The sequence below is a fragment of the Phodopus roborovskii genome, unplaced genomic scaffold (assembly GCF_943737965.1).
Source record: "Phodopus roborovskii unplaced genomic scaffold, PHOROB, whole genome shotgun sequence".
NCBI classification, from domain to species: Eukaryota; Metazoa; Chordata; class Mammalia; order Rodentia; family Cricetidae; genus Phodopus; species Phodopus roborovskii.
Genome location: NW_026126578.1, coordinates 10159373 through 10180870, shown reverse-complemented (window position 1 = coordinate 10180870; position 21498 = coordinate 10159373). Strand labels below are relative to the sequence as shown.

General features: G+C 49.9%; 1 protein-coding gene across 3 annotated transcripts in view; it reads right to left on the bottom strand.

The window, feature by feature from the left end:
- Positions 1–14497, bottom strand: part of Rasgef1a (RasGEF domain family member 1A) — an 82347-nt gene extending 67850 nt beyond the window's left edge. Inside the window, exon 1 of one of the 3 annotated variants that reach the window (XM_051203636.1) lies at positions 14354–14497. The gene's annotated coding sequence lies outside the window, so the exon portion shown is untranslated. Of the gene's footprint in view, positions 1–13847; positions 14038–14353 lie in introns of those variants that run through there. The other 2 variants (XM_051203638.1, XM_051203637.1) reach the window with 2 other exon arrangements.
- Between the last annotated feature and the right edge of the window lie 7001 nt (positions 14498–21498).

Here is a 21498-nt window from a genome sequence, read left to right as displayed (position 1 = left end):
AGCCATCAAATATTTTCCCATCCCCCTTCATATTACCCAAATCCGCTATCTCCCTTCCCTTATACCCCTCTTTTGTGGTTTTTGCAGTTACTCCATGTGGTACACTCATACCTGAAGATTTGAAGCTTGGAACGGAACGGATGATGAAAGATAATACTCTTTCTGGGTCTTTCCTAGTTCTCGCTCTTTAGCTGCAAATTTCATGTTTTTTTTTTTTTTTTGCAGCTGAATAGTATTCCACTGTGGATATGAGCCACACTTTCATTATCTATCCATCTGTTGAAGGGCAGGTTGTTTCTATTTCTTAGATATCACAAGTAGAGGAGAAACGGACATTGCTGAGAAATGTGGACCAGTAATCACACTGTGAAGTAGAGTGTCGTGTCCTTCAAGAATAGGTCCTGAGTGGTGTAGATAGGTCATATTGGAGGTTTACTTTACACAAAAGCTGTAGAGTATCTAATAACAACCCCAATATGAGGCATGAAAAACCTCCATTCAGGTCAGTGTGATCGAAGGTACTCCCAAAACAATACAGGCTATTGCTGCTCCCGTTGGGTCACAGGAGCCCCTACTCCTAGATGGAGAGCTATTGACAGTTGGTGGCTGCTAGGGAAGGACAGCCAGCTTTCTCCAAGAATGTGGTCCCCGTTAGGTTGACCGTGCTGCAGTGGATGGCCTCACACTCCTGCATCTATGGGAAGCACTGAGTAGACTCGGGGGGTTACTCTATTATTAAGGGAGACATGAAGTTGGGAGGGAGATTTGGGGAGAGGATCTGGGTAGAGTTAGAAGAAGGAATGGGGGTGAACAAGATCAAAATACATCACATACATGTATAAAAATCCTCTAAGAATAAATTTAAAATATCACTTTAAACTGGTGCCATTTTATGTTAACACACTATTGAGTAACTAAATAATTGTTTTAAAAGGTTTAGCTGAGAAGAGAAGGCTGAGCTTGAGTGTGTGGACCCTGTCCAGTGGGCTGGAGTGCAGGACTGACTAAAGAAAAACTGAGCTGAGCACCGCCATTCATGGCTCTCTGTCTCCTGTCTGCACGCACAGTGTGACCACTGGCCTCATGCTCTGGCTGCCATGCCTTCTCTGGGGTGTCAGACTGCACCCTCAAACAGTGAGCCAAAATAGCCCTCCCTTCCTTAAGTTGTTTTTGTCATGACATGAAGGAAAGTAACGAACATGCATGGACTTCCATTCGCCAAGGCTGACCTGCCTACAGATGCTGCCAGCGGTAGACACTGAGTTCCTGGTGTGCTGCCATTTCCTGGGTGACCAGCCACTGAGCTGGTGGCAGGGAGACTGCACTGTGCCACTTCCGTTGCTAGAGGACGGTACTATGTGCTTACTGGGACAGACACTTGTTCCAGGTGTGGATTTTCCTTTCCTGGTGGAAATTCTTTCACCAAAACGACATCGGTGCAGTTACAGAATGTCCAAACAAGGAACTGATTATAAAAGCTAGAGTGGGCTCGTGCCTGTGGAATGCTCCATTCTTGTCACAGTCCCCACCAACCAGAGGCAGCTGGCGCGATCTGTGGGATGGCCTTTTAAAGATGCAGCCAGTGTGCCAGCTAGGTGGCAATAGCTTGGAGGGCTGGAGCGCGGTTCTCCTGAAGGCTGCATATGCTTCTCCATTTGCCAGGAGTGGAAACGGGACTGAAGGTCTGTACCCCCTCCTAGGTCACCAGCAAGGCTTTTGCTTCCTGTTTCTGAACCTTTGTCCTCTGCTTGCCTGGAGTCTGGACTCCAGTTACAGAAAGGAGAATTGTGATTGCCATGGTTATTTCTGTCCTGTTTTATTTAATATGTTTGTAGGGACTGGAGAGATGGCTCAGTGGTTAAGAGCACTCCCTGTTCTCCCAGGAACCCACCTGCTGACTCACAACTGCCTATAACTCAAAACGCAAGGGATGCTCTTCTGGACTCCATGGGTACCAAACATGCACATGAAACAGGCATACATGTAGGCAAAACACTCATGCATGTAAAATGAATAAAAATGTTTAAAAAACATCATAGATTTCATATGAAAAGGTCAGTGAGGTATCTCATTAGGAATTTAAAAACTGGAGAAGAGTATGTGTGTGCACATATTTGCATATATTAAGCAGAAAGAAGCCTGTTTTCTTCCCCTCCTCTTCTGTACATCACATCAACTGAGTTGAGATCCATGCTTAACTATTATTAAATCTATATAATTTGTAAGATATGAAGTATTAAAAGAGTAGCATTCCTAAAGAGATTGCCATCTATTCTGGAGGGATAATTAATGCATTTTCCACTGTACATGGGATAGTTAGATTATATTAAGTGGAAGACAATGTTGTTGTCTTCATCTGGACATTAAATACAAGGCATCGTGATTGGGAATCAAACTGACAGGGAATCCGTGAAGGTTGATCTGTCATCTTGATGGGATTTGTATCAGCCTGAGAGACACACCTCTGGGCATGTCTATGAGGGCGTTTCCAGAAAGGATTAGCTGAGGGAGGAAGTCCCACCCTTAACAGGGGGCTCAGGTCACCTGGCTATCTCCACTTCTTCTCTCTCAGGAAGTTCCTGTACCATGGACCCTTCAGATTTCTAACAACTAAATACCAGAAACTCCACAGGCCTTTGGCAGCATCTTGAGACAGATGAGACATCTAGCTTTATGACTGAGCAATTGACAGGCTTTCTGCCTCTCCGGAGTGCACACTGGACTATCCAGCAACTGCTATAGTAGCCAAACCAAGAAATCCCTTTTTAATAGATATAGATATAGATATAGATATGATGTATGTAATATGCCTCATAGTGGATATTCCTCTATAAGAACCCTGTCTAACACATCCATATTCACCATCTAAAATTTTACCCCTGTTGGGCTAGGCAAAGTGACTCCTATAATTCAGGAGTCTGAGGCAGGAGAGTTGAATGTTCAAGACTAGACTGGGCTATCCAATAAGACCCCTGTTTCAGAATAAGTTTCAATTTAGAACATGGCATCAGTACACTAATATACAGCCAAAGCAAGGAAGCAAATGGGAAGGTCTGGAAGTAATCCCAAATGTGTAGCTGAGTATGGGGTAAAGGTAATACTTGGGTCAGAAAAGAGAAGTTAGTTATCAAGAGGCACTGGGCACCTGGGTAGCCATCTGGAAAACATAAGCTGGAGCCGTACCTATGGATCAAACAGTCCTGTGGAGAAAGGAAATCGAAAGCCTATGGAAAAGCACTGTAGAGAAGACCGTCTTGTTTGTTTAAAAGCTCTGAAATTACAAGCAGGCAGCTGAGTATGACCCACAGAAGCTAATTTCACCGACTTCATACCCAATATGAATGTTTTTAAAACTCCAAGTCAGTTTGAAATAATTGGTTTTGCTACCTGTATTTTAAATGTCTGCAAAAATCCAGACACACAAAATGAAAACAATAAATTGGGGGAAGTATTTGTAACTCAACTTCAGAGGTACCTGTTTCCTAATATTAAAAGATCTTATATCTGGGTGTGGTGGTACACAATGTTTAATCCCAGCATCTGGGAGGCAAAGGCAGGCAAATCCCTGGGTTAGAGGCTAGCCTGGTCTACAGAGAGAGCTCCAGGACAGCCAGGGCTACATAGAGAAACCCTGTCTTGGAGGAAAAACAGAACAAAAACGAGCAGGCAGCCATGGCGGTGCACACTTGTAATCTCAGTCAGCACTCAGGAGACGAAGCAAGACCAACACCGTCTAGATAAAAGAAACCAATAATACCACAGTCTGGCTGAAATCTTTGTGCATAATACAAATACCAGGTAATGAAAAACAGGTAGACTTTTTTTTCCAGTGCTGGCAACTGAACCCAGGACTCCGCATGTGCTAAGCAAGTGTTTTACCACTGAGTTCTATCCCATTCCCAGAAAGAGTTTAAAAGCAGGAAAAGATGTCCAATCCAATCCATTACATGAGATATGGCAACTAAAACTGGAATAAGGTTATCTCATTCATCAGACCGGTAAGGAGAAGCAAGCCCCATGCACATTGGAAATGGAGTCTAACAACTTAGAACTGTTATGGTGGATGGTTTTGCCAAAATTTTGCAACATGACAAACGCACTTTCATATCTCTCCGTTACAGAGGGGCTACTCGAAATTGCATCACTGTGAAATGAAGGCACATAGCCCCTAACAGAGCTGCTGCCACGTAGACTGAAGTAACACATTGCAGTATGTACAGACCAGGAACGTCCAGAGGGGACTTCCAAAACACAAGGGCAGTTGGGGCCAGCCTGGGGACAGAGAGCCTACCTCCACAGGGCCCGGCGTTACTTTCCGAATGCTGTTAAATTCAATGCTAGGACCTGCACACTAAGGGGGGGGGGGCAAGGGACTGCATGCTCATGCTGGCTTTGCACCAATCTGTACTCAGACCCTGGGAAAGTTGTTCCCCTCCCGTCCCCCCAGCCCCACCCTCCCACCCAAAGATCAAGGATCAGCTGGTCTTCTTCAGCATCTCTCCCTCTGCTCCCCTGTTCCTTCCAGACTGCCTCTCCCATCAGCTTCAAGGGGTGAGGCATAGGGAAGGAAGCTTCACTGGCCTGTTTCCATGGCAACAGAAGGAACAAGAGGCAAGAAACTCAGGCCAAGCCAGCTCTGCTGCATCCTCCCTGAATACTGAGCTATTTCCCCTTTGGAACTGGAAGGCAGGATGCAGGGCTTCGCCGCCTTCTGGTTTCCCACCCCATGGATGAACTGTGAGGGCTCCTACTACCAATTAATGGGGGTCCTGGGGCTTTGGAGGAGTCAAACTAAACCTGGAATCCTGAACCTAAGGCCAGCCAACCCAAGTCCCATGACAATTGTCAGATCCTCTCCCATCACTCCGCTCTTCAGCGACTACACTGGTGGGCAGTCTGTGCTCCAGCAGCACTGACTCGTTGAAGGTTCATCCCCAGATGTTATTTCAGCCCACTCCAATAACCCCGAGAAGGCCTGGGCACATTTCACAGATGTAAAAATTGAGGCCCACAAGCACAGAGAAACTCACGCAAAACTTTACACGTTTGTCGGCAGAATTGGGACTGGAACCTAGTGGTTCACTCTGCAGTCGTGGCTAAACTTCCCATTCCTGCTCTTCTATTTTAACTCGGCTCCCAGGAGACACAGGGTGCCAGCCTCTTCCCCCTGTGTTTTCCAGGGTTGCAGCTCTGTACCTACTCTGCTGCACGGGTATGTGGGGGCAGCTGTCCAGGGCAGAAGGGAGGGAGAGAAGGGAACAGAGCCAGCCAAGTGTGCAGCCACCCACAGACACACCCACACATCACAAATGCAGGCCTGGCTGCTACTTAGCGAGGCCCTCCTCAAGCCAAGGCGGTATTAGAATGTTTCTATGGCTCTGTTGCCAGGATGTACAAGCACACTTCCCTCTCACACTCCCACACCACTACCCCCTCCTTCCCACCAGCACTGTCTCCTCCACCGCTATACCTAGACTCATCACCGCCACCATCACCAATACTTTCACCATTACCACCGTCTCCTCCGTTACCACAACCATCATCACCCCATCATCATCCCTGCCATCACCAGCATCAGTACCGTTCTCAACAACTTCATCACAACCACCATCATCTCCTCCACCGCCGCCATCACCAGCACGCCTGACATAACCACCACCGTCTCTGTTACCACTTCCTCACCAACACTTCCGTCATCCCTTCCGCCGGGGCCGCCACATTCTAGACACACTCTAGAAACATGCCAAGGGCTTGAAGTAAACTGTCACCGTTAATATTCAATCCCGGGAACAGAGTCACTCTCACCACTCCTAGGGGCTCAGAGCCATCGAAGGCTTTTCTTGGGGCCACCTGTGTGGCCCAGCAGCCTGCAGCCCCTGTGTAGCTTTGCCCACTCCCAGCTTCTACGGTGATAACTCTGTTTGAAGACTGCTAGCCTCCAAACTTAGTACCCTCTGCTACCACCACACAGGATAGGACAGGTCCCCGAAGGCTGACAGGCCCCCACTACAAGAAAAGTTCTGTTCTTGCCTCCCCAGCCCACCTACATACCATGATGAGGTGACAACAGAATGTCACCAGTAAGCCGAGGTTGAGAGGCCAGTGGCCAAAAGACATGGAAAGGAAGCAAGGCCAGACATCTGCAGGGAGAGGTGACGGGAGCCATCAACATTTCCGGGTTCTGGAGGGCAGGTAAAGCTTTCAGCCCCGCCCCCACCCTAGCCAGAACCACCAGCCTTGAAACCCTCAGGGCAGGGATGTGGAGACAGCTGTGCAGAGTAGGTGACAGGTAAGGCAGGGAGTGGTGGTGTATATAAAGAAGGTGGTCCTCCCCCAAAGAGAACCTAAACATGCTCTGAGGACATCAGCGGAAAGGACAAGGGGGTCTGGCTCTAAGAAGAGTTCATAGAGGGTGGCCAGGCTGCCCTGGACTGGTGTGGAGGAAGCTTGAGGGGAGGGGGCCAGCATGGGAGTGGGGAGGAGGATGGAGGACACAGCTCCCTGTAAGCTGGCCACAGTCTCTTCCAGAGTCATGGGACAGGATGGCCATGTGGCCCAGTGGCATGGCATGGGCCACGGGAAGCAAGGGAACAGAGCAGTTTGGAGGCTGGTGTTCCCCAAGAACTTTAACAACCTGGCTGCAGGCCACGCATATGAAATTTGGCTCTTGCTCTGGATCTGGCTCCTGAAGTCATGAGGTCAACTGTGATGAGAGAAAATGGCAGGAGCTGAGGGGGTGTGGGGCAGGTAGAAAGAATGAAGGACAGAGCCTCCAAGGTGGCTAAGTTGGAAAAAGAAGGGAGGAAGAAGGGAGGGAGGGAGAGAGGGAGGAAAGGAGAGAGGGAGAGGAGGAGGGAGGGAGGGAACAAACAAACAAACAAATAAATAAAATGAGCAGGGTAGATGGATGATGAGATGCCCTCCTGCACTGCTCAGTTCGCTCTGACAGGATGGTGGCCATTTTCAACTGCTGCTCCCAGCCCAGTGCTGAGATAGGGCAGGACGGAATGAAGTCCCCTGTCTAGGACACACATTCTCCTTTTGCAGTACCAGCCCTCATGCTACATTCGACTGTTTATCATTTCTACACTACAGAATAGTGTCTGGGTGTGGCTGGGGGTTTACTCTACCTAGATTTGCAAGGGGATTGGTGGGCCTCATTACAGCTCCCCCTGCTGGCCTGGGAAGAGTGTGGTTACTGGGACTGATGGACTCAAGGGCCTCAGTCCAACCCTTTACCTGCTGTTCACAGCCGGGTAGGCCAGGTCATCACAGAGTTGAAGCCAAGGGAAGCCATGAGCCAGGCTGGAGAGACTTCTGGGCAGATGTGATGCACTCTGTCCCCATGCCCCATAAAGTCCCGTATCTCAGAGCTATGGAAATGGGCTTATGCCTGGTAGATGTCTGGTGCTCTGGGAACCTTCACACTTAATCTGCCTGACAGATGGTATAGGGGTGTCTAATCCTGAGGTGAAACAGCCACTTCTAGCCCTGCCAAGGAGATCCCATCCTAAGCAGGGGCCTGAAATAAACAGGCGGCCAACAGAAGACACCTCCCTCATCTTTCATGACCAATCTGACATGCCACTTCCCTCAGGGACACCAGCTATGCTGCAGCAGATCCTGGAGGGACTGCAATGCATGCTGCAGAGACAGAGCTAGACCAGTCGGTCTGCCCCTTGGTGGTGTTGGTTTAGAGAGATTCGTGGCACACGTGGTAAGGGGGATTGCAGGGAAGTGGCGGGTTTGAGGTGGACTGCTAAGCACACGTGATTACAGAATTGGACATTCTCCCAGGCTGTACATCCATATAAAGTTCCTTGCCCGTGCCATTATACCAAAGCCTCAGCAGGAACAGGGCTGGTCCGCTCTGGCCAGCCACACCACCTTCCTGTCTCCACTCTCTAGCCTGACTAGGGCTTGTCCAGACAGGCCTCACTGTGGCTCTTCTGCCACAATGTTCCTTACAGCTTCTTATCTCAGCCTCGTCTCAAGACACATCTGGGACCTGGAGCTGCAATGGCTGCTGCAGACCACGAAGCAGCTTTCAGATCTCTAGAGTCCTAATGCCATGAGGCAGGAAGCTCTCCAGACACAGTTCTAGCCCAATGCCAGAGAGAGGCTAGGGCATTCCATACTCTGTCAAGCACACCTGTGCCCCTCAGGCCTCATGCCAATTCCCAGTCTCTCCACTAAAGGGGCTGGGAGGAGGCACCTGAACATGGATTTCTCCTCAGAGAACATGGGATCTCAGGGTCAGCGGGTGACCTATCTCCTTCAGTGTCGTGACAGCCATATTCCCAAGATACTATTCATTTTATTTTTATTAATTATCCCTAAGCTCCTCAGTTTTCATTATTCTTCCTAGACTCATGCCTATGTGACATCAAATCTTACCAATGTTCAATTGTTTTAGAGTGGTCTGTTCTAGTTTTTCTGGCTCTCACAACTGTGCTGGTGATGAAGGCATGGTATGAAGAACCATCCTTGATTGCCATCCACTGGGGTGTCTTCACATCCATTTGCAGCAGCGTTCACTAATGTGCCTGCTGCTTGCTGATCAGATGCTTCTACACCTGCAAGAGCTCCATCACTCAGGGTGTGGCCCGGGTGACGACATGGGCTCATTAGTGTCTTCCCTTTAGACCACAACTATGCAGAAGCTCTCCCCCACCCTGTGCTGCCTGTCCACTATCAGCCCTGGCCAGCCGTGCCAGATTGGATCACTTTTGACACCTCCTTGGAAGTCTTTGAGGTCCCTCAACTCCTTACACGTGGCAGGACAAATTGGCTCAGGCGCCTTCACAGCAGAAAGGTTCCATACTTTGGTAGGGTAAGCAGGCTCCCAGGAACCCCAGGACCAGAGAAAAGATGGGCTTAGAGCATAGGATGTCCTTCCTCAAAGTGCAGCTGTCTGGAGGGACCCTGGACTTCCTGGGCAGTGGGGGAAGACCTAAGATCTCCTAAAAAGCTAACTGTTCACTTGCTCTCCCAGGAACTCCACTCTTCATTCATCCTGGGGGGGGGAGACCCACTACTATTAGCAATAATAAAATAAATAACTGACATATTCTCCTTGCCTGATCTGCATCTCAGTACCCTAGGAACTCCCCAGGTTCCTTTGTAAGCCTCCAGCCTGGTTTCCCCACTATCCTAGCTGATATACCCAACCAACCTCAGGCAATTCTCTCTCTCAGCCCTCAGAACAGAGAACTGGATCTTCCCATCAAGGCTCCCCTCACAAGTTCAGGGATCCCACCCTGTGACCTGCTGGTGGCCAATGCTGCCTTACCTCATTTACTCCAAACCAGGCTCTGAGGTGGGGAACAGAACTCAAAACCCCAGGAGCTGGAGCACAGAATCTCTGCAGGGAAAGTACGGCCTATGAGCATGGGCTTCTACAACAAACTACAGTAACTCATCTTAGAAAGTGTCTGGGGTGAGGACTGGACATATTCCACACCTCAGGTAGGAGGCCTTCCTGTGCCTGGCCCTGTGTCCTAGCTACCGCTGGAGTCACTCCACTCACATTGGGTGGCTCTGGGTACCAGAGGCCTGTAAAGCAGAAGGGGTCAGGAAGTGCCTTCAAGATCTGGGTGACCTCAGTGAGGAAGGGGAAATGTGGCTCTGCAGATATACTCATCAGAATGCACACCCTTTCCCAACACCCTCAGCTTCTGGGTGAGCCAGCCTCCTCCACAGAAGCTAGTCTTTGTTAACAGTGTTGTCATGGCAACTGCATTCAGGGAGAACACTCTCTTTAAGGTAGAGTCTGAGGGGGATACTTGGAGAAACTGAAGTGCTGGTGATAAACAGGGGACTGCCCCCTGGGTCTGTCCACACTAATCCTTCCTGGGCAGGCCTTCTCCCCACATCCTCTATCTGTCCGAGTTTGAAGTCTATTCCTCTCTCCTCTACCTGAAGGCAGAGAGCACCACTGAACACAATGTTCTGAGACGCAGATCTTACCTCTTCCCCACTATGCCCAGCAACTCAGAGAAGTCATCAAAATGGCCAGGGTCCTGGATGGAGATGGGAGTCCAATAGGACTGAGATGAACTGAGCTCTAGGGAATCACAGACAAGACACTTGGGGACACAATGCAGAGGCCTGGGGCACCTGTGCATCATGCCTGTACAGGAAGACTCACCCCCTTCCAAAATGTTAATGGCCAAGGGGAGACCTAGCAGAGGCCATGTCTGAGGGAAAGGGTATCATAGGAAGGAAGCCATTGAAATTTTTCAGGCTGGAGAATAGAGAGTTCAATAAGTAGAAGGGGGTTCAAGAGAGGTCTGGGGTGGGCTAGGCTAGGCTGACTGTTACCTCAGTGAAAGAAGGGACTGCAGCTGGCTGCTCAGATGATAATAATGAGGCAAGAGAGGCTCCGGGACAGGATGGCAGTGGATAGGACCCGTGGTCACCCAGAAGAAGCCAGCAAACAGAGAAGGCATGCTAAAAGAGCCCCAGGTTCCGGGGCTGACAGGAGTTGGGGTCAGCTCAACCTGAAGAATGGAAGTTACAGTTGCAGGGAGGACCTGGGTCCTCAAAGAAACACTGAGTGTCCTGAGACAGGAAGTAAAGCCACGGAGAGGCCTACAGAGAGGTCCAGAGAGGTCCTAGGAAAAGAAGGACCGAGAGCCAGGCAGCCAGACTGGATACAGAGCATCTGGAAGCAAGGACAGTGAAGTCCATCGCCTCTGCAATGGGGCTCCCGGCTGGAAGGGGTGTGTACCAGATGGGAGTGGGCTGGCAGTGAGTGGGAAGTGAGAATGCGGAGTAAGCAAGCAGAGAACACATCTTCAAGTCAGCCTGCCTGGAAATGAGGGTGGACAGGAGCTGGAGAACATGAGATGAGAGGAGCCCCATGCAAACCCCTTCACCTCTGAGGAGCCCCGTGCAAACCCCTTCACCTCTGAGGAGCCCCGTGCAAACCCCTTCACCTCTGAGGAGCCCTGTGCAAACCCCTTCACCTCTGCAGACCAACACTTGTTAACCTGGGCACTGAAAGCACCTCATGTTTCCAACATTGTGCCCTACTGTTGGGCAGAGCTCCCACAGCTGTGTGTGTGAGCGTGTGTGTGTGTGTGTGTGTGTGTGTGTGTGTGTGTGTGTGTGTATGTTGCAGAAGCCCGATTTCAGGCCTCCCTTTGAGGAGTCAGCTACTGCCCAGCCAGCTCAGGAAGACCAGACAGGCTTCCAAGGCTCTGTCAGCTACCCTGGACAACACTGGCCAAAACCTGGCCCCAAGCCAGAGTGGTCTACAAGTGGGGAGGAGGGTGGCTACACATTAAGTAACTTATATCACATCCCAGCACCAACCAAGAATTCCCTGAGGAAATTCTGTGTCAATTAAACGATGAAGGAGCGGCTTCTCAGGCCAGGGTCACAGGAAGGGGAGTCCTAAATCATGCTCCCGGGCACCCGTGTGATGGGAGGTGTTTATTCAGAGATAACTGTGTGTCATCTGTGTCTCCCTGTACGGGATCCCTCCTTATCATCCTTAGTCAAGGTCAGTCATGGATAACATTTACACCCCAGCTTCCTCACCTGGCAGCTATCACTGTGTGATGCCTAAGGCAACCAGCTCTCCCTGAACACAAATTCCTGAGGCCCAAGCCCCTTCCCAGGCCTAAGCCGAACATCCCGGCCCTTTGAACTCTGCCTGCCATGCTCTAGTCACACTGTGGCCCTGCTGATGCCAGCCGACTTTCCCAAATTATATCCCAAGATGGCTGTATGGAAACCTCCTGCTGACCCAAACACAACACTCTGCCGACAAGCTCATAACAGCCTGCCCACTCTGAATTGGGCCAGGACATTCCTTGTGCCTAACTTTTAAACATATCAACAGTGCCAATCTCTGGGCCCAGAAAGATGTGAGAAAAACATATAACCAAAAAGAGTTCTACACGCGTACCTCAGTCAAACCCCCAAAAGGCCCAGGGACCAGAGGTCACCCGGGCCCTTCCCCCACAGCCATCACCTCCAAGACACCACACAGAACCCCTGCCTCCTCCCCCGGCAGCACACTGCTTTCTTATTAAGTGCACACTCATAGGCAGGAGGGAGGTGGGCAACTAGAGCAAAGGAACCTGGGAGGCAGCCTGGAGTGGGCGGAAATCACACAAGGCAGATTCTGGAAGCTCTGAGAGAAAAACAGCCAGAGCAGACCATGGCTGGAGCAGATGGCCTCAGGAGGGAAAGTGGGAAGGAGGGAGGGAGGAGTCCCTCAGAGAGCAGAAGGTAGGGACCTGGCAGAGAGTCCAGAGATGCCCTGACCAGGTCTCCCTCCGCAGCAGGGCCTCTCGAAGACATGGGCATCACAGTCCACTGAGGCTGGCACTACCGTAGTAAGGAACTCAGTGCCTCCTGCCTTGGCAGAGCATCTTCTTTCCACCTGCTTTGCAATGTGGCTTCTGTGAGACAACAGTTCTAAGGTCATCAATTCCACCAACCTAAGCTATTCATTGCAGGTCCCTTTGCTGTGGTTCTACCACTGAAGAAACAGACCATTCCAGCATGTTCCTACTTCCATTTGATTGCCTCTCCAGGACCCAGGCCTGCTCCTCACCTGTGTCCCGAGGGGAGGGGCCTTATGCAGGAGCTGCTTACCATCTCAACAAGGCCCTCACACTGCCCAGCATTTCCCCCTTCTCTTTTCTCTCTTCCTCCCTCTCCTCCTCCCCTTCCTCCTCTGTCTGCAGTTGCTAAGTTACACCAAAAGCCGCTCTGTTCTGTGTGAACGGTTCCATTGGCACAATTTGCCAGGTAAAAGGCAGCCATCCACTGGCAGCAGGAAGATGCATCTCAGAAAACAAACAAACAAACTCCTGCATGGTTTTTGGGCTAGGCCACTTGCACCCCTGCCTGGGAACATCTGCTTGGGCTCCCAAACCCCAGGGGACATATGCAAGAGAACACAGATTCCACAATTTATCATGGAGTCTGGTCACTCTCTTCTCAGAAGCAGAGCCTGTGGTTCCAGGAAAACACACACACACACACACACACACACACACACACACACACACACAAGCTGACAACCACCCAAAGGGTTGCAGAGCCACCACAATCCACAGCCCTAGAGGCAAAAAAGGAAAAGAGGTTGGACAGGCAGAGAACCCACTCTTCTGTCCCCAGACCACACAGCTAAGAGTCCCTGATGCCCTCCCGCTCTGGGCTGGGTACTGTGGTCCAAAAGGGGTGTCACTGAAGATCAACATGGAAATGCCCCCAAGGAGTCATCAGAACCATGGTGTCATTCTGTTGAAACCATGTCTCAGAGCGGCCTGCAATCTGCTGCTCATGGCTCACAAATCAAAATATGTGGTCTCCCAATTTCCTGACAGGATAAAAGGTCCTGTTTTGCTGTGGAGAGAACCCGAGACCCAGTAGAGTAGGTTCCGTGCCCACAGGGGCTGGGATGGACAAGAAAGAATGAGCGGGGAGTGGGAGAGCCCTGGGAGATGAAGGCTCCTGTAGGCCAACCTGACCCTGATGCCCAGGACCATCTAAGTCTTTCCCTCGTCCCACAGTGGGATAAGGCTAATAAAAGCAGGGGACGTGAACAGAAATGGGGGTTCACTGTCCTGAATAGGAAAAGAGGGAGCCTGGTCATCTCCTAGTCTCACGCTCCATGCAGCTCCCAAAAGACAGCCTCTTGTCCATATCCACTACCTGCAATCTCTCAGAGGTAGCTTGAGATGCACAGAGATGCACCCAACAACACAGTGCCTGCTCAATCATCAGGGGGCACACACGCACAAACACACACACACACACACACACACACACACACATACACACACACACCACCACCACCACACCACACCACACCCCAGCTGTACCTGCCAAAGTCTGCGCTCCCAAACGGTCCTTCAAATGACCCCGACCCACGGGACAGAGGGACGCACCTCACCATGCCCCTGGTTCTCTACTGTCAAATGCAGTGCTTACGCCCCAATTCCTTGCCAAACAGCAAGTGCGTGAGATGCCACCCCGGACCCAGAATGCACAAGAGCAAATGGAAACTTCCAACTGCGCAGCCCTACGCTCCTCGGATCCCCGACCCCCTCCCCCACGCCAGGCCCTGGGCAGCGGACTTGCCAGTGGTGCCCACGCCTGCCACCCGGTGCGCTCCCTCCAAGCTCGAACCCGCCTCCCTGTGCGCGGCAGGTGCAGGAGGCACAGGGGTCCCGCCGTCCAGCCCGGGGCGGAGTTCCAGCAACTCCACGCGGGGCTCCAGGTCGCCCCACACGGTGCCCGTCCCCGGACCCACGCCCGCCCGCGCTAACGACCCGAGGGGACGGCCCGCCGGAGGACCCGAGGGGCGCGCGGGGCTGCCGCTGCCTACCTCGGTCCGTGCCAGCGTCGCTCCCGCGCCGCCCTCGTGCCGCAGCCCGGCCCCGAGCAGCGCGCGGCCGGCGCCGGCGGCTCATGCTCGGCGCCCCGGCCCGCGGCTCCCGCCCACCCGCGGCCGCCCCCGCGCTGCGCCAGCTGCGGGCAGAGCAGCTCCCTCCGCAGCCGGCGCCCGGGAGCACGAGCGCGGGGAGCGGGCGGCGCGAGAGCGCGGGGAGCGAGCGGGAGGGCGCGGGGAGAGCAGCGGAGGGTGCGGGGCGAAGGTGCCGCGGGAGAGGGCGGGCCAGGCTTTCTCTGAAAATGGATATGGCAGCCAACAGCCCCGAAGATGATGTGTCTGCCTCATTAAAACCCATTTGGTGACTCTAAGGGAGCTGCGAAAATGTTTATCAGCGGTACCTGGCGGTGAACGTGCTCCCTTCACCCAGTCACTCATCCTGCAGGGTTGGTAGGCTTTGGGTTCCCTATGGGCAGATGAGTAAACTGATGCAGGGGAAGTAAAGTGAACCTGCCCTGCATGAGCTCAGAGCTGGCAAGCATAGGTCAAGGCTCCAAAGTCACCTTGAGAGAGTCTGTGGCTCCCATTTTTTCCAGAACCACTGGGAAGGGCCCAGCCTTCTGGCTTCCAGTGGGTCCAGGGTCCAGAATGGCCAAGGCAAGCAGCCAGACCCAAACAAGTACAGCACAGCTACGCCACAGGTGTCAGGTTTGTGTGGAAGATCTCAAGGAGCCCCTTGGCACCTCTTGAAGAGAACGAAGACCTTTCTTACTCATTCGGTGAGTTTCTGGAACACCTACTATAGGCTAGATGTCAACATTGATCTGGGCACTGTGATCAGCTGTGATGGCCCCTGCCTGGTTGGAGCTGGCATAGTCATAGCAAGTAAACAGAAAAGAACGATGTCAGAAACAGTTCAAGCCTTCAGCAGCTACTGATCCCTGGAGGAAAGGACAGCAGGGAAAGGAACTATGGAATGCGGTTGTAGCCCTTGAAGGATTTATTTGGGATGAACCAGCTGGTCTTTGATGAAAGGGCATTTGAACAAAGATTTGTAGGAGTGGGAAGAGTGAGCATCTCAGGCCGGTACAAGGCCATGTGCAAAGGCCCTGAGGTCCAGGAGGCCAGAGTGAGAGGAGCGGAGAGGAGACCCTAGGATGAGCCAAGCGACGGAGCAGCTGACCCAGTCACCACATTCTTAACACAGAGAGGGAGCTGCTGAGATGCTGGAGGGTTTACCTAGTGATCTTATGATCTCACTTTTTCAAAAACACTTCACAGAAAACGTCACACATCTACTATGATGGAGATCAAGGCTAAAGATACAGCTCAGTGGTATAGAGCTTGCCTCCTATGTGTAAGACCTTGGATTAGATCTCCACTGATGGTGATGATGATGGTGATGATGGTGATGATGGTGATGGCGATGATGAAGAACAAGAGAGTTAAAAAGTAGGCATGGCATGCCAAAGGCCCCACCTTCAATATGGCTCATTTTAATTTATCTATATCTCCTCCCACCATTCCCTTTACTATTTGTTCACTTGATGTGAGCCTTAAAAAACATTCTCTAAGTATAACATATAAGTAAAAGTAAATGTGTGTTCAGTAGGCTTTTTAAAAGAATACAGCAATTCAGTGACTACATTAAAAGGCATTTGCACCTGGATTTGCATTGTGAAAAGATTTCCTTTCTTTTGGTTCTTTCCTCCCCACCCCACCCCTTACCCCCACCCCATCTTTATTGACTGTTCAGTTTGCTTTTTTATTTAAATTTCTTCATACACTATATTTTTATCATGTTTCCCCTCCCCCAGCCCCTTCCAGATCCTCCCCACCCAACCAACTTCATGTATACTCCTTTTCTTCAAAAACAAAAATCAAAGCAAGCAAATAAAATAACAATAAGACAAAAATGTCCAAATGAAACAAAATAATCCCATAGGAAAACAAAAACATGGAGTCCATTTTGTGTTGTCCAACTACTCCTGGCATGGGGTGGGGGGTGGTATGGTACTCCACTGGAGAAAACTGATTTTCCTGTCCCTAGCAGGTATCAATTGCAAACGGAATCTGGGTTGGGGATGGAATTTTGCATCCACTTCCTCTTTTCAGGGGTGGGCTTGAACTGGTGCAGGTCTTGCAGGTACTATTACAGTTCTCCAGGTTGTATTTGCCCCCATCATGTTGTGTCTGGTAGGCTGTTTCCTTGGAATCACTCCCATTTTCCTGCTCCGCTCGGAGTTCACCACTTCCTGCTCTTACAATCTTTCTGCTTCCTCTTCCGCATAGATCCCTCACCCTTGGCAGGTGAGGCATGATGAAGACAGTCCATTTAAGACCTAGTGCTCTGAAACCTCTCTCTCTCTCTGCTCGTTGTCTAGCTGTGGGTTTCTGTGTTAACTGTGGGAAGGTTTTCAATGACAGATCACTAAGGGTGTGTGTGTGTGTGTGTGTGTGTGCGCGCGCGCGCGTGCTTGTGCCTGTGTGTATTAAACCCGGAGCTTCACACAGGACCTCAGCATTGTTTTGCTGAGCTATGTCACCAGTCTGCCTGACTTTTGTCTGAGGTGAGGGATCTTACTATGCTGCCCTGGCTGGTCTAGAACTCCCAAATTCAAGTGAACCTCCACCTAATCCTCATAGTAGCTGGCACTATAGGCACAGGCTCCATGTAACCCAGGGTGTAGGGACTCTCATCCCAAGTGCTGAGATTAACAGGCATGCTCCACTGTGCCTGGCTTGTTCTTAGTGTTATTTACAGCTTAGGATGTATCCTATTTTAGGAAACACCCTGTGTGCCCTTGCAAAGCATGACTAATCCATACACATCAATTGGGTGGGGCTGGTAAGAGAAGTCCAGACCTAAATTGTTACTGGATTGGATCTCACATTCTGTCAGTTCCAGAGAAAGGGTTTCTTAAAATCTCTACTGTGGCCACAGACCAGAAACAACCCCAAAACTCTTCAGAAGACGGATGGGTAAATAAATGCAGTACACACACACACACACACACACACCCTGCAGGGTGTGGCTCAGTGGTAGAGCATTTACCAACCACACATAATGTCCTGGGTTTGGAGCCTCAAAACAACTCACATACCCAGTTTTCTCTCATCCTTCCAGGCTATCAGGAGTGGAGCTTGTCTTATGAAGCCTCACTCTCCTGCACCCTAATATCCCAGCCTTGTCCAACATTCTTTATTTAAAAAAAAATGCAGTACCCCCAACTACAGGAGAAGAACCTGACTTAACTGTTTCTTGGCTGCGTTACATGAAAGACGCCAAACTCAGAAAAGTTCATCTGCACAACTCTTCTTAAGTGATGGCTTAGAAAAGAGAAAATGGCAGAGATGGAAACTGATCCATGGTTTCCCAGATTAACTTAACTAGCGTGGCAGAAACTTTTTTTTTTTTTTTTTTTTTTTTTTTTTGAGACAGGGTTTCTCTATGTAGCTTTGGAGGCTGTCCTGGAACTAGCTCTGTAGACCAGGCTGGCCTCAAACTCACAGAGATCTGTCTGCCTCTACCTCCCAAGTGCTGGGATTAAAGGCATGTACCACCAATGCCCCGCATCGTGACAGAAATCTTTAGGGATGACAAACTGCACCTGCCTCCTCGTCAGTAGAGCTGATCACATGAGCCCATACACCAAAAAGAGCACATTTTTCTGGGTGTGACATAATTAAAAGTTATTTGCAATTATTATGAAACAATTTAAACTTTCTTTCCTATGTGAACACCTTGCCATCTCTCTCTTTAGATACAATAAGTTGCAATAAGACTAGGTACATGCCCTCATATTAAGGCTGGATGAGGCAACCCAGTAGGAGGAAAGGGGATCCAAACAGCAAGCAAAAGAGTGAGAGACAGCCCCCACTCCCACAATTAGGAGTCCCACAAGAACACAACCATGACACATATGCAAAGGGTCTCGCTCATACCCGTTATAGACACCCTGGTTGTCAGTTCAGTGTCTGTGAGCACCTATGAGCCTATGTGTTTTCTTGTGACCCCAACCCAACAACATTCTACTGATGGGCTCATAGCAGTCTGCCTGCTCTGAATTGAGCAGGGACATCCCTTGTGTCACCATGACTACCACTCCGGCCAGCTGCCAGCATTGTGGTCCCAGAGGCATCAGTGGTTCTCGGGGTCTCTGGTCCCTGCCCAGTGAAGCTTCCCCACTTCCGTTTCAGCTCTCCCCACTTCCGTTTCAGCTCTCCCCACTTCCGTTTCAGCTCTCCTGACTTCTCTGCCGCCTGTTCAGCTGTGTATTACAGTCTGTACCCTCACCCTGCACTTCATCGCTCCCTTTGCCTTTGGGTCTGTCCCCTGGCAGTCTCCAGTGACAGATGAACCCCACTCCACCTTCTCCACATGCCCCCTCAGCTGTTTGAGGATTCGCCCCTCAGGCATCCTCCGGAACCCCATGTTTTTACATTGTGAACTATGTCCTACATTCACAAGGATGTGTGAAATGTCTGTTTATAGGCTGGAGAATAATCAAAATGAGAACGCCCACAAAAACCACCATTTGAGGTAAGAAGTAGGGCACTGCTGCTTCAGAAAGGCCTCTTGGGTCCTTTGGCAAGGACTTGCCCCTCCCCAAGTCTCCTCCCTCATCTTGGCAACCATTCTCCTCATGTCACTGGATGACCCTTCCATTCCAGTAGCTATGGTGGTTTTTTAACTTTGTAAATAGGGTCCTACTCTGTATCATATTTCTGAACAGGTTGAGTGTCCCTAATCCAAAAATCTGACATTCAAAATGCATCAAAATATGATTTCCTTAAAATATCACAAGTGGAAAATTCCACACCTACCTTCCTGGGATGTGTTGCAGTCAGTCAAAAAGCAGGCACTGTAAAATATGGTAGATATTTCAGGTCATGTGTGTAAAATACGTATGGAGCATAAGTGAGCTTTGTGTCTTAACTTGGGTCCCCTCTCTTAGATATTTCATTGGCATAGACAAATACTGAAGAGTCTAAAAATATCCAAAATTCAAAACACTTCTTGCCCCAAGCATTTTGGATAAGGTATACTCAATCTGTGTTATCAAAACCAAATTTGAGAGCAGCCATCGCTTATTTATGCTAATGTTTGGTGCTCTGATGTGTAAGTATACCCTAATATGTCATCACCAAAAAAAAAATGACAAATAACAAATATCTCAGTAAATAGAGTGCTTGCCTAGGATTCCTGAAGCCTGTGGTTTGATTCCACAAGAACTGGGGATGGTGACACACATCTGTAGTCCTATCCCTTGGGAGCTGAAATCAAGGAACAGCGAAAGTTCAATGTCATCTTCAGCTAAGTTGGAGGCCAGACCCACTACATAAGACTCTGTCTCAAAAAGACCAAAACAATAAGAAAGTTTAAGTATATTAAGTAGAAAAATGCTAATTAGCTCAATTTAGCCATTCCATAATATGTAATTCAAAGCCAGGATATATCATAAATACATATAGTTTTTATCAATTTTTTAAAAATAGATACTTGTGCTGGTTGGTTTTTGTCAACTTGAGATAAACCTACACATATCTGGAAGAAAGAACCTCATCTGAGAAAATGCCTCCATCAGCTCGACCTGTGGGTGAGTCTCTAGGGCATCTTCTCCATTAATGATTGATGTGGGAGGGCCCCACTCCCTGTGAGTGGTGCCACCCTTGGGCAGATGGTGTCTAAGAAAATAGGCTGAGAAGACCATGAGGAGCAAACCAGCAAGCAGTGACCCTCCATAGCTTCTGCTTCAGCTCCTATCTCCTGGCTCCTGCCTTGAGTTTGTGCCCTGATGTACTGACACTGATGGAGTGTGACATGAGAATTGTAAGATGAAATAAACCCTTTCCTCCACATGCTGCTTTTGGTCATGACCCCTTAGCACAGTAATAGAAACCCTACTTAACACATCACTGTAATATACTTACTCAATTTACCATTAGTAGGTACTTCAGGGGCTGTTGTGATTTTGCTGTTTTTGAACAATGCTTTGTGAACATCTATACACTGAACTAGCATTCCTTGAACATCTGCTTTGTTCTAGGTATTGGGACAGAGCAGTGACCAAACAGTTGAAAGTCTTTCCTACACAGGCACTGCAGAGGTAGATGGCTACAGCATGCCAAACAAATCCACCATATTTATGTTATACATTAGAAGATGACAAGGGATCCCTGGGAACCAAATTCAGGGGAGAAAGGAAACATGACAGGGTGAGAAGGTGCACTGCTGGGCTGACAGCCACACAGGGACTTGGGGGAGGAAAGGATGCCAGCACCATGACATTCCAGCAGAGGGAGAGCCGGTGTGGACATATGGAGGCAGAGAAAGGAGGCAGAATATTCTTAGGTCTGGTAGTTTGAATGTAATTGGTCCCCATAAGCCCACAGGGAGTGACACTATTAGGAGGTATAGCCTTGTTGGAGTGGGTGTGGCCTTGCTGGAGGAAGTGTGTCACTGTGGGGGTGAGCTTTGGAGGCCTCCTATGTTCAAGGGATGCCTAGTGTGGCCACAGACTCCTGCTGCCCGCAAATCCAGATGTAGAGCTCTCAGCTCCTTCTCCAGCACCATGTCTTTCTGCACACCACCATGTCCTGCCATGGTGACAATGAACTAAACCTCTGGAACTGTGAGCCAGCCCCAGTTAAATGTTTTCCTTTATAAGAGTTGCAGTGGTCATGGTGTCTCTTCACAGCAACAGATTTCACAGGACAAATGGCCCAGACCTGACAACACTGTCCTTACCCCCAACACCCGCTACAAACTCAGGGGTCCCTGGAACCTCCCTAACTTCTGGCCAATTGACAGCAAATTTAGAATTCCCACTACCCCTTGAAATAGGATTGCACTTAACACAAAACTCTGGTGAGCACTATACGCCAGATCACAGCCTTACTGTAACAAAAGGATGAGAGTCAGGACCGGAAAAAGAGGACTCTGTGTGCAAAGCCCATATACTTCTGTGCCCAGATTGTGCCATGTATCCAAGGTGTCATTCCATGCGTGTGACCAGGACACAGCTCCTCCAATGCAGAAGTCAGACTGATGACAACAACTCCAGGGAATCTGCCTGAGGCTCCTTTCTGGTCCATTTGGGTATGACATTGCTGCCGAGGAACAAAGTACAACAATTTAG